Source organism: Mytilus edulis, chromosome 7, assembly GCF_963676685.1.
Source record: "Mytilus edulis chromosome 7, xbMytEdul2.2, whole genome shotgun sequence".
Taxonomy (NCBI): Eukaryota; Metazoa; Mollusca; class Bivalvia; order Mytilida; family Mytilidae; genus Mytilus; species Mytilus edulis.
In genome coordinates this window covers 4,579,783-4,596,856 of record NC_092350.1, presented here as the reverse complement: position 1 = coordinate 4,596,856, position 17,074 = coordinate 4,579,783, and the positions used below count along the sequence as shown (strand labels likewise).

Below are 17,074 nucleotides of genomic sequence, written 5' to 3'. Positions count from 1 at the left end.
CAGTCAATAGACACAGAAAGAAATCAATTAGGAAGCTGAAACCATCTTCTTAGTCGTAACTTTTTCTCAACTGAAAGTCATTGTCAATTTCTAGATGTTAGACCAAAAATAAAACAGATATTCTTATTTTTACATTAATTGTATTTGTTGTATCCTTATTTGAAGTTCGATGGGATAGATGCGTTCAACATTAATAAGTAAGTGGAAGGAAATACAGCGGAACGTAAATTTAAAGGATAAGACAAGATTCTTTTTATTCTTTTTCTGGCATGAAGTCATCCGTATTGATTAATAGAAAAAGTGAGCAAAATGAGGAGCACAGTTGTTTCTCATTCGAATGCGATTGTTTAAAGAAAAAACGCCATAAAACACCATAAAAAAAAACGTTGAAATTAGTGTTTAATCAAGTAATCAATCGCATTAATAATGTGAGTTACAGAAAATGTTGCTTTGACAAAATTCGATGTTGTTCTCCCTAAGATATAATATTGATCATACTTTTTTCATTTAACAAAGCACAAATTCTTTTGAATTGTCTCTTAGTTTGGAATTGAGAATACTACCGATTTCGCAATGATAAAATCTGCATAAAGTGACATTCACTCTTGCTAAGAAGCAACATCATTATGTAAAAAAAATTAAGATCATGATGTTCATTTAAGAATCAAAAGTTGTGCAGACCAACTATCTTCTGGGAATACATCATTAGCATTAACGGTTCCAATTCTATTGGACCTTATGTGCATTTAACCTGATTTTAACGTGTAACTGTCTAGAATTTCTTTGGTTTTTTTAATATGTACTCTATGAAGGTCAAAAACGAATACCAGTGTGGGTAAGCAATTTGGTTGAATTTTAATCATTGTTTAGATAAATTATTCATGAATTCAAATCATTATTATTATTATTATTATTATTATTATTATTTTTATTCTTCTTCTTATTATTATTATTATTATTATTATTATTATTATTATTATTATTATTATTATTATTATTATTATTATTATTATTATTATTATTATTATTATTATTATTATTATTATTATTATTATTATTATTATTATTATTATTATTATTAATAATTATTATTATTATTATTATTATTATTATTATTATTATTATTATTATTATTATCATTATTATTATTTATTGCCTTTTCACAATATTTAAAGACTTAATCGGAATATAAACAGTAAATTAACTAATTCCACTAAAGTACGCGTACTAAATAACCCGAGGAAATAGTTTGTGACTTCATTTTCCCACAAATTACAGTATCGATGGTAACGGTTTTTTTATAATACGAGTTCAAAATATTCTTGGAAAGTCCACTGGGATTTGCAATTGTGGTAGCTTGATATTTAAGTAGTTTTTTCTGTAATTTCATTCACGTCAGATCTAATTAATAATTGTTTAATATAATCATTTATACAAGTTATTACACAGCCACAATACATCAAGTACATATGTGATATCTTTATATATAAAATTAAAAGTGCATAACGCAACACACCCTTTAGTTCATAAATGGACTAATCTTTATTCATTCTTAAATTTCTTCAGACCATGTTTAATTACAAAACGAAGATCGCATGTTATATAAAAGACCTGGACTGTGATCTTTATGGACTTCAAATATTAGATTAAAATAACTTTTTATATTATAGGACAGACGCCTCTCTTTGTCTGTAGTACAAAACGCACCCGATCTCAATCCGTTTCGAGATTGTATGATGACAACCGAATATTTTACTAATTTTCTAATTTTGATGTAGTTGTCTAGCTCCCCAGTATGAGTGCATGGTCACTTTGCGATTAAACAAAACTAAATGTGAAGTTGTAGTCGATTGTAAGGTGAAGTTATACCAGTGTCCATCAAAGAAACTTCAATTGGTAATATAAATAAAAAAACAATTTTAAAATTATAGAAATATTGTAAATTATATGTTTAACAAATTAAATCTTTTATTTGTTTAATCATAATGCTGGATATAGAAAGCAGGATCGGCAAAGTTTAATAACTATTCACGTTTAAATGTCACGAAATGTATAAAGTCTTTTATAAAAAGTTACCATAATCATGATAAATACCTTTGTTTAGTTCTTTTAAAAAAAAAATTGTAAAAAATATCGGTAGTTTTATGATTATTATTAGAGTTAACTATCCCTAAACTATGTAAATGACAAATTTAAGTTTAAGAAACATATAAATGTCCAGTGGAAATCCCGGAACGAAGATTGTTGTATAACGTTTTATTGTACAATTCTAAAGTTTTGGATTTATAACAAAATTGTTTTTTTTATGAAATCTTATCTCACGTTTCGAGGACACACACACATACACACACACACATACCATAATAATTATCAAAATTGTATTCTTTAATGTAATTTAGATCGACGTTTTAACTTATTCTTTAGTTTTCTATGTTGTGTCGTGTGTACTATTTTTTGTCTGTTGTTCTTTTTTCTTTTTTGGCTATGGCGTTGGAAGTTTATTTTCGATCTATGCGTTTGAATGTCCCTCTGTTATCTTTTGCCCCTCTCTCAAACCATATTATATCTAATTTATTTACTATAATACAATAGATATGAAAGGAATAAATGATAACTCTGATATCTCAATTTCAATTAGTTTGTATTTGCACACACATGAATAGTTGGGATTGCTAAATTGATGCGTGTGCTTAAACAAAACCATGTTTTTCTTCATTGGTATAACACCTTCAATCTCAGATCTAGGTCAGAATAGTTTACACATATCACAAATCGAGAAAACGATACAAACTAAGGAAACAGACACAAAATGAGGAAATTGTATACAACTGACAAAGAACAATCGCAACAAAATGATGACCTGTGTCTAGTGATAAACTATGCGCAACGTTGTGTGAATGATCATATATGAATGCAGAACAGCAATTTTGTTCCCGCAAATATAACTTGACAACGAGATGCATGCCCATGTGTGCTGATATTTTAATTATGTTAGTGTGTTATCTTAAGAATAGAAAATTACATATTTGAACAAAAAGAATGCTGAATGTACAATTGCAGAGAAATGCATACATTTAAAAATTTCATATTCCAAACTTCAAATAATCTAATGGAACAAATTTTATCAATATGGCCAAATCTTCAGGATACCATTATTAACTTTAAATACACTATTCATTAGCAACATACATATTTTGACCTTTCAGTAACGTTAAGAATGATTTAATAATTATCTTTGCGTGCAGTAAATAATCATTCCAATGACCACTACCTAACAGAAATGTAAGCTAAGCTTCAATAGATCATAGTACCAAATACTGAAACTACACACACATATATGTATATTTATTCGTCTAAAAAGTAAAATCACAAAAATACTGAACTCCGAGGAAAATTCACTACGGGAATCCCTTATTAAATGACAAAATCAAAAGCTCAAACATATCAAACGCGTGGATATCAACTGGCATCCTCCTTACTTAGTAAAGCGATTTTCCATGTATAGAAAATGGTAGATAAAACCTGGTTGTTAGCTAGTTAAATCTCTCAATTATATGAAAACCGCATGAAATTCTATTATATTGATAACGAATTAACAAATCTAAAGGTTTGTAATTATCTACTGTGCATTGTCGTCTTTCTTTTACATGAATAAGGGGTTTCATGCAACAGTTTTCAGGTTTTTGTAGCTTTTACCAGTAAGTCGGCAGCTAGATATAGAGATATACATGGTTATCAATATATTGAGTTATCAAAAATGTACATGAAAAACAGTTGTCTCCGAGAAACAATATGACAGGTGCTTATATAGCAGCAGACTATTCTGCAAATGCATTCTGTCTCACTTCGGACGAACCAAATGTATGAACATTCATGGAATCAATGAGTCAGGTGAGGGAGTTATTAGGTGTAATACCACCATTGATTTTCCCCTATTAGTCTTTGTTAAATTTGCACTTTTCAAAAAATTGTGCAGAATTTATCTTTGTTTCAAATAAAGAAATACTTGGCATGAGTAAAGTTTTATCCTGTCCAGTTCTATAGAAAAAGTTTCACATAACATTTCATTGCATATAAGAAAATAACCATCATTGGAAGATAACCAATCAAATTTCTCCCCTTATTCTATCTGTGTACAAGGTTTAGTAACCATGTAACCTCAAGATTACAAAATTTTCTATAGAAATCATAAATAAAAAATAATGGTGTTTTGAAATACCCAAGACATATGTTTATGACTCAGAAATAGTTTTACTGCAATAAAATGTAGGATTAATTACCTACAACGGTCAAATTCAAGGGAATATTTTTTTAGACCTACTTTCGTATGCAACCGGATGTGACGTACCATGATATGGTGGTATTACACCTAAAGAAGACCTTTTAGTTCAATAAACTGAATGTGACTTTTTCCCTTTGTAATACTGGTTATTTCAAGCATTTCTGTCAAGTTTTGTCATAATCAGTTCAATAGTTTGAGAAAAATCTAGTATATTGAAAGACGACATCTACAGCGATTCGAGCAAAATTTCTTCGACAAATCCAAACCAAGCCGCATCAAGATAGAATAGAGTGTGGACCAATAAATGATCAAATATCTATCTTATCTGCCTACAAAGAGTTGAAAATGATACACAAGATGATTTTAGGAAGATAAAATACCACTAATAAACCTCTTTGTCCTCTTTATAAGGTCTCTTTGGGTAAATTTATACCTCTCATTTCCTCACAATTTCAACTTTTCAGGCCAATAAATAAAAATATTGGGGTAAATTTCACTCATTTATGGTAGAAATGTTATAAGAAATGAGTAATTGAAGCATTTTAGCAGAATGAACAATTGATATAAAAGTTTACTGTCTGCATGGAGGTTTCAATTAGTCCTTACGTAAAAATTAAATTTACGCCGCGTTCCTAAGAGGGACATAAAAGGCTTCTCTTTTAGTGAATATAACTTGTCGTTACAACATTTAAAATAATTTCATCTATTTATAACTATATATCTTTTTAAGTATTACCTATGAAAATGTTATATCATAGCAAAATATAAGAAATAAGGAGAAAAAGCACACACCCCCTCCAAAAAAATATATATATGCACTTAGTAAAGCTTGTTCTGTCAACTCAATATTCATGTGACAGTCCTTTTTCAAGACAATTTTCTCATTAAATGTGTTTTGGAGACTCAATCCACTCAGAATATTTCATTTTTTGTATTATTTCACTTAAAAAGCAAGAAATTTTAACACATGAGATTACTCACAAGGCCATAGGTGCATGTACAGCTTCCCATATTAGGTGTAATACCACCATTGATTTTCCCCTATTAGTCTTTGTTAAATTTGCTCTTTTCAAAAAATTGTGCAGAATTTATCTTTGTTTCAAATAAAGAAATACTTGGCATGAGTAAAGTTTTATCCTGTCCAGTTCTATAGAAAAAGTTTCACATAACATTTCATTGCATATAAGAAAATAACCATCATTGGAAGATAACCAATCAAATTTCTCCCCTTATTCTATCTGTGTACAAGGTTTAGTAACCATGTAACCTCAAGATTACAAAATTTTCTATAGAAATCATAAATAAAAAATAATGGTGTTTTGAAATACCCAAGACATATGTTTATGACTCAGAAATAGTTTTACTGCAATAAAATGTAGGATTAATTACCTACAACGGTCAAATTCAAGGGAATATTTTTTTAGACCTACTTTCGTATGCAACCGGATGTGACGTACCATGATTTGGTGGTATTACACCTAAACACTATATATCTATGTTTTAATCAAAATTAGTTTATAATTGTTAATCAGTTTTAACTTTACATATCTCAAATCAAATCCAGAAGTTTAACATATATTTTTACTATAATTTTTAAATTATATGATATTTCAATTCGTTATATTTATGAACGTCTATTGACTGTGACCATATTTTTCTTTTTCAATTTCAATCAAACTGACAATTGTTTGTTTGATATCTTACATATGAAAAGGGTAGGGTATAAATAGTACTTAACATTTGGACCAAAATATGAAAGCCTTAATTTGACAAAAGCATACATATTTTAATTGTTGATAAATACACGTATAAAATAGTAATGCTAAATCAAGGAGTTTTAATGATGAGTTTATTTACAACCACTGGGTTGATGCCACTGCTAGTGGATTATTTATTCCTTGAGAGTATTACCAGCCCCGTAGTCAGCACGTCTGTGTTGACATGAATTATCATTGATATGATCATAATTGTAAATTAACTATTTACAAAACTTTGAATTGTGAAACACTAAGACTGTTCTACCTCAGGAATATATTACCTTAGCTGTATTTGGCAAACCTTTTTAGGAATTTGTGGTCCTCAATGCTCTTCAACTTCTTACTTTATTTGGCCTTTTTAACTTTTTTTATTCGAGCGTCATTGCAAAGTCTTTTGCAGACAAAACGCACGTTTGGTGCAATATAAAATTTCAATCCGTGTATCTATGATGAGTTTATAGACAAATATTGGAGCTTCAAATTTATAAAAAAAGATTCTTTAAGTATTACAGATAATATTTTACCAATGTCGAATAAACCCATCAAACGATACAAATCATAGTAAAAATAAAACGAAGGAAATAGTCGAAAAATGCATAAATCAGGTAGTGTCACTTTGACCTAGTTACTGCGTAAAGGTACATGTCATATTTGAAACTGCTCCGTTTTGAATCGTTTTAATGTCTAAAAATGTAAATAAGTAGGCAACGGCTTTCCCAATTCGTCACATTAGTTTAAACAGCGGTGAACTACTTTTGCCCTTATTAGTTGACTCTGTGTTAAATAAGTGGTAAAGACATTATTGGTGAGTTTATAGAAACGTCATAATTATAAGAAATAAAACTTGGAGATGTCTAAACTATGTTTACATTTCAATGACATTCCCCTATGTCTTGTTTATCATAATTTACGATGCCATGTAAAAAAAATCATGTTTACTTAATTTTATTTTATGAAACATTACAGCGTTACATACGAAGGTTGAACGAAACGTGGTGGGATAAAAAACAAATAGTACAGAAAATTATGTTGATGTTTATAATTAACGATTAATTCTTTTCAAGCGGCCACAAAGCTCAAATTATTTTATCAATACTGTTGAATGAATTTCAAACTTTACACAATAGTGTATGGCATATAGGAACATACAAAATTACACGATAAACAACACATGACATGCAATCCTATATATTCCTTAATTCAAATAAGGAAAAACAAAATAATTAGTTTGGCCCTTTTTACTTTTTTGATTCCAATACACATAACTCTTTAGAACCAAGTCATCTGTCAGTTGGTTTCTTTTTGGAATTCATGCAAATTCCATTATCTTCTATTGTTAATTTCGATAAGTATCTTTTAAATCAATTTATTAAATGTAGACATATGTTAACTACGGTCGGCATCATTTAGGTCGTCGTTTGCTATCTGTTATTAGATATAGGAAGATGTGGTACAAAATGTATGAGTGCCAATGTGACAACTCTCCATCCAAAAACAACGTATACAAGTAAACCATTATAGGTAAATGTGCGGCCTTCAACACGGAGCCTTGGCTCACACCGAACAAAAAGCTATAAAGGGCCCCGACAACTACTGTATATCAGATTCCTGACTTAGGACAGATGCAAACATTTGCAGCGGGATTAAACGTTTTAATGGTACCAAATCTTCTCCCTTTTTCTGAAACAATAGCATAACATCACAACATAGAAAAACCACACGATATTTTTTTATTGTATTTTGCGTAGATTCATCAGTCTGTTTGGTTTTTCTTTTTCGAATAGATTTCCATTTTGTTTCGCCGATACATTTTTAGGGTTACTAAACGGTATGTGCTTTGTTCATTATCAAAATGTATGCGGTAGTCCTGCTGTATATACATCAATGTCCTTGGTTCATTCACTGTTCCTTTATTATTTTTTCTATTTTGGTATTGTTTGTAAGGTATTTGTAGCTGTTACTTTAGGCTTTATATATTGATGTTTGATACTGAGGTAAGTTGTATAATGTCATCATTTTGTCACAAAAATGGAGTTGTGTAGAACTAATGTAATGCGCAAGACTTTGAAAACCGCACATACAAATGTAATACATATCAGCTACTACAAATAAAACAAGGTATTTTGTCGTTGAATAGATATAAGAAGAGATGGTATGAGTGTCATTGAGACAATTCTCCATACATGTCAAAAAACTCATCATGGATACCAAGATTGATATTTTATATTTACGCCAGACGGGCGTTTCGTCTACAAAAGACTCACCGCTGACGCTCGAATCAAAAATTGTTTAAAAGGCCAAATAAAGTACAAGGTTAAAGAGCATCGAGGACCATAAATTCCAAAAAGTTTTGCCAAATACTGCTAAGGTAATCTAACAATTATAGGTCAAAGTACGGTCTTCATCACGGAGCCTTGGCTCACAACGAACAGCAAGCTGTAAAGGGTCTTAAAATTGACTAGTGTAAAACCCTTCAAACAGAAAAACCGACAGTCTAATCTATTTGTATAGATATAGTATAACTGACCTATCAGACTTATTGCAACAGTAGATATCAATACAAACATACTCGCCCTGAATTATCTTTAAAACTAATGATAGCATCCTATGTATATAACAGTATCTTTATAGAAATAGTTTAAACAACAGAAACTAAGGACAAAGAAACATATTTGATCTTCTCAAGTATTTTTTTAATTCAAATTCCAGAATTATTATATGCTAGGATGTTTGTAATGTTAAAACAATTTTTTTACTTTTTTATTGGAACAAACAATCTTCAAAGTATGTGTTCCATGAATTTTTACGCTAAGGGTTTTGATGTTCTTGTCTGACAAATATGTGATGTTTCAGGTTTTTTACAAGCATATGCCGACGCAAACATTTTGTGAAGATTCACATACGTGATCATTTTACTACTTTTTCAAAATATGAACAGATTTTGGCATTATTTGTTTATAACCCAATACTTCCTTAAACATCTTAAGATGTAAAAACGTAATGTAGCATATGATTTGAGATTAGCCACTTCGAAACATTATATTTAGGGTTTCCCAAAATATATCTCTCTTAAGTTTTTTTTCCTAAAGATAAAATACAATTGCGGGCAGGTGTTTGTATATACAATGTTAGTATTAACCCAGGAAGTAAATAAGATAGTCACATGATATGCAAATTGAATTTGATAATCACGTGATATGCTAATGCACGTCCAGTGGAAATTCCAGTAAATAAAATATATAGCAAAATTCAAATATTACCTCTGAATAAACTAGACAATTTTACTTATTTTTTTTTTATGAACATTTACTATCAACCATTAAAATTACCGATACTCTAAAATGAAGCAGGATGCTAGTTGTATTTTGGTGCTGGTCCAAATCTTATATTTCCAATCTTTTTATGTTTGTAAACATAAAGCAGAGGTATGGCTCATAGAGGTAGATGACGAAACGATAATTTTATTGTTTTTGGTATTATGACTATTAACAAATTTCAAAGTCAAAGCAATTTCAAAATCAGGTTGATGCGAGAAAATATAAAAATTGAACAAGACATAAGGTATATATAATTCTACCCAACATGTATTCCAAAAAAGAGCAATTGCATAAAAAAGTTTTGATGAGAAACTTTGCACACTGTACTGTAAATATAATTGAAAAATGCATTTCAAATTAAGAGTACAAATTCCTTTGAACAGCTGAACAGTATTGTTAAATATTACCAACACATACAATCAGTATTTTCCGTATTATAAGATTCAGAACTGACTGGCATCTACATGACACCAATGGTACCAATTTTATTGCACACAATGCATTCAAACAATTGAAGTCCCTTTAGTGATGCTCTAGGCCAAAATATTTAAAAATTACAAAAACTAACATATATTTAAAAGACATGATATAAAGTACCAGTAAATACTTATCAGGATAGGAAAAAATTACATAATTAGCAATTTATATAAAATTGAATATCAAAATATATCTGCAAGTCGTATTCGGTCTTTAATAATGGACAGTATAATTTTTGAACAGGACAGAGGTTTTTATAAAACAAATGAAAACATTTGCAATCATATACACATATTCTTACTTGTATATCTGAAAAACAAACCCTGGCCTATTTTGAATAACAAGAAAAGAATTAAAAGACAATCAAAGGTTGACATAATTTCTGACTATATTTGGACTTAACCAGACTCTTCGTATCATTAGCAATTACCCTGTTTGTAATTAGTGCTGAAAATGAAAATGATACTGAAAGACTAGTATTTTGTTACTTTACTGATGTTTATTTATGTTTCTATTCATTATTGTCAAGTATGATGATTTATATATGATAAAAGGATATAGGTCCGTAAGCAGCCATGTTGTCATGATAATATTTTATGGCGTGTTCATCATGACACAGTTTTGTTTTAGGGAAAACTCTCTGGAAGTAATTTTAATAGCAATTTCTTTTAATTTTCTGTAAATTTAAGATCACTATATAAAAAATAAGACGAGAGATGCATGCACAAAAGGGAAAATCAAACTCGTAAGACGAGGACAAACTGACAGCGCCCTAAGAAAAACAAAAAACTACCAAAAAAACAAGCAATAGTGTACAAAACTGAATATAGAAAAAAAAAATAGATTTGCCAATTAAACCCAAGCGAATCTCACCAAAAAACCATTATTGTATATGTCAAAACACGGAACATAATAAGCGCATTAATAATTACGATAAATGTTTTCGTGCAGAATAAGAGAAAAGGGGGGGGGGTAGATAAATAACAATCATACCATGATTTAATCAATTAACTTTCAATATTTATGAACTGGGTTTCAATGACTTTTTATTCTTTTTATTCGTTTATAATTTCAAATAAGGTTCATATTTCAACGTTTGTCAAACCGACTATACCTTTTTCTAAATATGAAGTGTAATAATTGAAGATATACAATTTGAAGGACGTTTTCAAATTAGATAAAAAAGATCAGATATAATTGAGGATATACTATTTTAAGGACATGTACAAAATATATCTATAACAAATCAGTTTACGGAAAGCTTCCTCAAAACTTTAAGTTATATTAAACATCATTCAGATCACTTTGTCTTAGCCTTTATTCTTATTTAGTTTACATTTACTTTTCGTGAGTCAAGTCTTTTGAAGAAAAAAAACGGTATACTTTCAATACTATGAGGTGTTGGAGGGCAACCTTTTTGTATTGTTGTATATAATTTGTTTTTTAAAATATCAATCAGAATAGTTTTAGATAAAGGCAACAGTAGTATACCGTTCAATCCTAAAACCATTTCATACATGTCAGCCAAGATAACAGTTAGTCCTTTTGATTCTCTAATCTATACATGCAATAGACTTGTATTTTGTAATTTAAAGTATATATGCGAAAACTAATTTTATGTAAAAGAAAATGTTTTATATGTTTCTGCTGTCTAAACATTTTAAAAAAATGTTTGAAAAATGACCCTGTTAGTAAATTAAAATAATGGAACATTGTCCTTTCCTTCTTTGTTATCAGCATTATTTTCTTTTAAATAACAGCATCTACCGTTACACACAAAAAAAGATGAAAATGCTATCTATTTTACAGAAATTAAAGCAGCAAATTATGTTAAGTTTAGGGAGAAAATGGGTCACCAAAGAAACCAGACTTGTAGGAATTATTACGACAGGAGCAGACCTGTTTCCATAGGATTTATCTGTGACAACATACTCAAAACAAATGAGGTACTATATCACTTATCATATTTAACAGTATTTAAACCAAATAGTTCTAAAACAAGTTGTGCCCAATCTAAAACAATTGGCCAGGACAATATTTATGTTTTTTTAAATGAATTTTCATTTATTTACTTTCAATGTCATGTATTTTTCATTTGTAGTATATATTTGAATATATTAAATTAAATTTTTTTTAGAAGAAAATGTTTTATATGTTTAAGTTGTAAAACTCCAATTTTGACAATATGGCAATAATTTGGTGTAAATGAAACCGAAAAGACGTCATACGCATATTTATGACACCTGATTAAAATAATTAGAAAATAGAATAACAACATTGTGAAAGCAGTGAAAACCGAACATTCGTCTTCCTTATATACAATATTGATTATCGTTTCGTCTTTTGTAATATATTAACAATGTATGCTATATAAAGCTTAACTGTAAAATTGTTTACAACTACGTAAATATAAGTTATCATTTCTGATGAACTAGATTCTTAATGGGACAAAAGGTATTTACTAATCGACATATATATTTGGAAATCCGAAATTCAAAGCTGAAGAACTTAATCACAAGAAGATTTAAGATGGTGTGGTTAACTCAAAATGGAATCCAGAGTGGAACTAATAATCCTTCGACTTAATGTACGGTTACTGCCGAATAAAAAAGGGTTAAAAGTTATTGTTTTCGATAATGGTGTATTAAAAATTATTACAATAATAAAATATTACAATTGTTCTGGTGACCAACCTAGAACTCTCAGATAAAACAGGATCGGTATTAGTAAATGAGACAGACCCCAACGAAACACAAATAACAACACAATTGAGCTCGACACAAGGCATGTATCTGAACAAGAGTATATACAATATGTCTTGCTCTAAACCTACTCTAACTTATAAACTTGTAATATTTCAACGAATAAGGTAATGTACGTGTAGGTGCTTGCTGGACATACACGTGTGATTGTTCATTGACATAGACACTGCAAATCTGTCATGTATGTGTAGTCAGGTAAAAGGTAAAATCACAAAAATACTGAACTCCGAGGAAAATCCATAACAGAAAGTCCCTGATCGAATGGCCAAATCAAAAGATCTTATAACATGTATACAAATGCTAATACAACATTGTTTTCATATTATTTTATCTTACAGTTTTTAATAAAATTATTGACTTTAAGCTTATAGAATTAACATTTTAAAATGACTTTCCTAAGATTGATGGAGATAACCATGTTGTGGTTAACTGAAGTGTAGCCCCTTGAGTCTGCGGATGATGTATAAACAAGATAAAAGAGACAAATTTCCGGATCCTTGTTACCTCCTCTTGCCTGGTACAATAGTCTTCAATTTTAAAAATAAATAATAAACAGATCTAAAATTTATCAATTTCTATTCATTTTGGTTGATCTGACGGAAAGATGAACTTATATTATATTTATTGAATTTTTTCTTCATCCGGTTTCACAGCTTTGTAATAATCTTGGATGATTATGTACATCTAGTTATTCATATACAAATATACATATTAATTAGAAGAATACTTAAAGCTAGTCCACATAAAGTATATCTGTTTGAGGCTATTATTATAGACTGTATTTTTTACAAACCAATCCATGTTTGATTTTATATTCGTCAATTTTATAATTATTTTTGTCTTATTAATTTAATTTTTACGTATGTTATATCATTTTTATGAATGCGCTTACTGTACTCATTTTATTAATCTGTCTTATTTTAGTTTTTTCAATTCGCCCCATACATTTATATCTAGCACGCAGGGTTTTTGTTTGTTGTACATTGTTCTTATTATTATTATGTATATCATAAGTGCATCAGATAGCAGTAATACGTGTGGGAGAATTAAAATTTGAAGCAAAATTGTGTAGGTGAACACAGTAGGAAAAAAAGTTCAGTTTCCAAACAAAAGCAATATTTTGACCCCATTTGTAATTTTAGGCATTATCTCTTCTATTGTTTTCTTTTTGTGACTTTTCAAAGTGTCCATTCAGACTTCATGTCATAAATGAAATTGTATACTAATACTTATATACCATCAGAGCCCAAAGAAAACAAATTAAGGACAAATGAATGAAACCAGCAAGTATTGTTAGGTTTTTTTTGTGTTCTGCAACGCAATTTCGAAATTTGGCTTCTTCCATTGACGTTTTTATACTCTGCACGTTACTTACTTATTTTTTTTATAATGGGATCAGTTTATATTTTAACAATACATTTTTAATAATGAAAAATTGTTTGTTCTCTAGGAAGAACATGTGATACCTATTGTTATTAATGTCAGGTTATCATTTATTTATAAGACCATATCTGCCAAGGAAATGCTTCAAAAATCAGAAATTCTGTCAATTTCTTCCTTGTACTGTTCAAAGTTCACTTTTCGACCTTGTGTTCATGATCTAGTTCAGCAGATTTTTAGATGCCCATATAAGGTAGTTTGGACTGGTGCCAGGAACAATTACGGAGAAATTAGAAATTTCGATTTGCGGCAGAATTTTAGAATTGCAATACACCATATAAAAAATTGTTTACTAGTCTGCATATTGACAATGATATAATGTATTTCTGCTGAATAAATAAAAAAAAGGTTGTAATGACATATAATTTATAACCTTGAATATGCACTTTCTCAAATTTGTTTGCATAATTGTGGTTTGTTTGGTTTGTGTTCTTCAATCTTAAGACTTTTTGTTGAATGTATTTTAGACTGTTGTTGTACTTTTTGTTTATAGTCTTTTTGGTAATAGTATTAAATATCCTGCATTAACTTGTGATTTTACCCCTCCCCCCCCCTAAAATTTGTTTTGTTACGATTTATTTTGAAAAAACACTCCTGCCAAAAGATGAAATAAGTAGAATGCCATACACCCAATGAGAAAACCTCAAATAAGACACAGAATCCTTCTGAAACCCAGAACCAAATCCAAGGCAAATAAACAAAAAGATATATTTAGGAAACATGTAAAATAGGCAATGAAATCTTTAAAAGCATTTTTTCCTAGATTTTAATAATCGAATGATTTTGTCTCTACCGTCGATTATGCAAGAATGGTCAGAGGCAAACTGTAAAAATATAGAGAGCCAAAAGATCAAAATTGACACAGAGAAAAATTGGAAAAAAATAAAAACCATAAATTTATCCTTGCCCCAAAAAGTAGAACTTAAGTTTTATGAACTCATCCATCTACTTTGTACTAACGAAACCTTGAAACCTTATGATGTATTAGATTACTTCGGTTATTGGTCTTATAATAGAAGTATTATAGACTTATTTACTATTTTCATTTATTACGAAAGACTGTAATTATCACTTTACATAACTTCGCAGTTCTATGGTCGGGGTCTTAAATTAGAAGGTCTGAGCTCCTCAAATCACTGGTGTCACTATTATCAGTTGAGTCATTCCCTAGCTTAGACCTTTACTTTTGATATGAATTTAGAATTGTTCATGACGTATGATTAGATACAAGAAGATGTAGTATGAGTACCAATGAGGCAACTCTCCATCCTAGTCACAATACCATTATACATCTAAGTATGGTCTTCAACATAGAGCATTGCACCACACAAAACAGCATGCTATAATGCATGCATAATAAGAGATACTCTCGACCCTTTGAAAGCATGTGGTAGAACAAGCGTTGCTATGCTTGTTTTAAACCTTGACTAATGAGATGTACACTAGACTAACTTGATATTTCTGAAACATTTTTATAATAGCACTATAATTATAAAGATTGGAACATCTGGCATTGTTTCATTTATTTTACCACTTATCTATTAACATAAGTATAAAAGTCTGTCTCTATAAAGAATTCAGTTTTATCTGATTATCATCTTTATCATATACAAGTACATGTAAATTATCATAATAATTTGTACATCTTTGATCATTTAAAATGAGTGCATGCAAAAACATTTTCCCCAGTAAAAAAAAGAGCAAGCTTCTAGCAATTTCAAAAACAAAAGGAACAAACCTGCAAACCATCTGCAGTAATATGCTACAAATGTGAATCTTATTGCAGGTACTCCCTAGTAAAATTCAGGTATTTACAAGTTTTTGGTAATGATAGAGCACATAGTATCCAAATAAAAGTATTAATCAGCACTGATTAGATTCTACTACTATGGACATGGATGATAGAAAGTGCTAAAATACGGAAAGATTTCCATATATATGTCTCTTAAATGATTTCCTCACGGAACGGGGAAATTTTAGTGCCTTGTATATGTATATAATATAAAAAAAATAGCTTCAGTAGGAAATTATATCTACTTTACTTGTGCATTTGACTTTATTTTATCAATAGTTACATAAACGCATATAATACAACATTATTTTTAAGGAAGATTTTAATACATTGTAATGTGGAGCATCTCTGATTTAACAAATTTGATAAGTTGAGAAAGATGCTTGTCTTATAAGTTTTATAGCAAAAAGATGTTAAGGAAAATTCACATAAAAAAAGTCATTTTGTAGGGCTTGAAATGATTGCAAAAGACACAGTTTTATTTTCAAATACATATATTTGAGAAAAAAAATAAATCTCAAATTTTGCAATGGAAGGCACTTATGAAAGATAATACCAGGAAAATAAGTAAGCTGAAAATTATAACTTAAATAAAGAAATATTTGTAGCAGTTATTTGTGAAAACTGAATAAATAGCAATTAAAAACTCCGTCTGCTTTCATAATCCTTACAAAATATCTATACAATAAGTTGTTTTTTGGGGGATTTGTTTGTGTGTGAGTAATTGACCCATCATTTTGCTTGTGTGTGTGTTTAGAAGGAATTTTAGTTTTAGTGTCTCAATTTAATTCCAAAGTGCACTGATCTGTCATAGTGACCCTTTGTTTCTAAGCACCTGATGGCATGGTTAATCGTGAAATCCCCATCTATGTAATAACAACAGCACATTTTTCTTTGATTTTTCTATATCCTTATAAGGAAGACTTTATCCACTTCTAAGAATACTTAATACACCATTTATAATAAAACCACTATTACATTTGTTATGTAAACTGAAGAGGTCATAAAACAGGGAATATTAATACTAGATCATTGTCTTCTGTAGACATCAATTGTATTACTCATATTAAGTTTTCCATGAACATATGCATAAATGCATAAATGCATATGTATATAACAGAGAATAGAAACAGGGAATGCACCAAAGAGACAACAGTCCTACCAAACAGCAGAAAATAGTTAAGGAGTCAATGGGTCTACAAAGCACCGCAAAAAACACACGCGACCGGAGACGTTCTACTACTTGT

The 17,074-nt window shown here is 29.5% G+C and overlaps 1 protein-coding gene across 1 annotated transcript in view; it reads right to left on the bottom strand.

The window, feature by feature from the left end:
• Window positions 1-16,002, bottom strand: part of LOC139529770 (ETS homologous factor-like) — a 43,541-nt gene extending 27,539 nt beyond the window's left edge. The window contains exon 1 of the mRNA XM_071325649.1: window positions 15,774-16,002. The gene's annotated coding sequence lies outside the window, so the exon portion shown is untranslated. The remainder of the gene's footprint in view (window positions 1-15,773) is intronic.
• Between the last annotated feature and the right edge of the window lie 1,072 nt (window positions 16,003-17,074).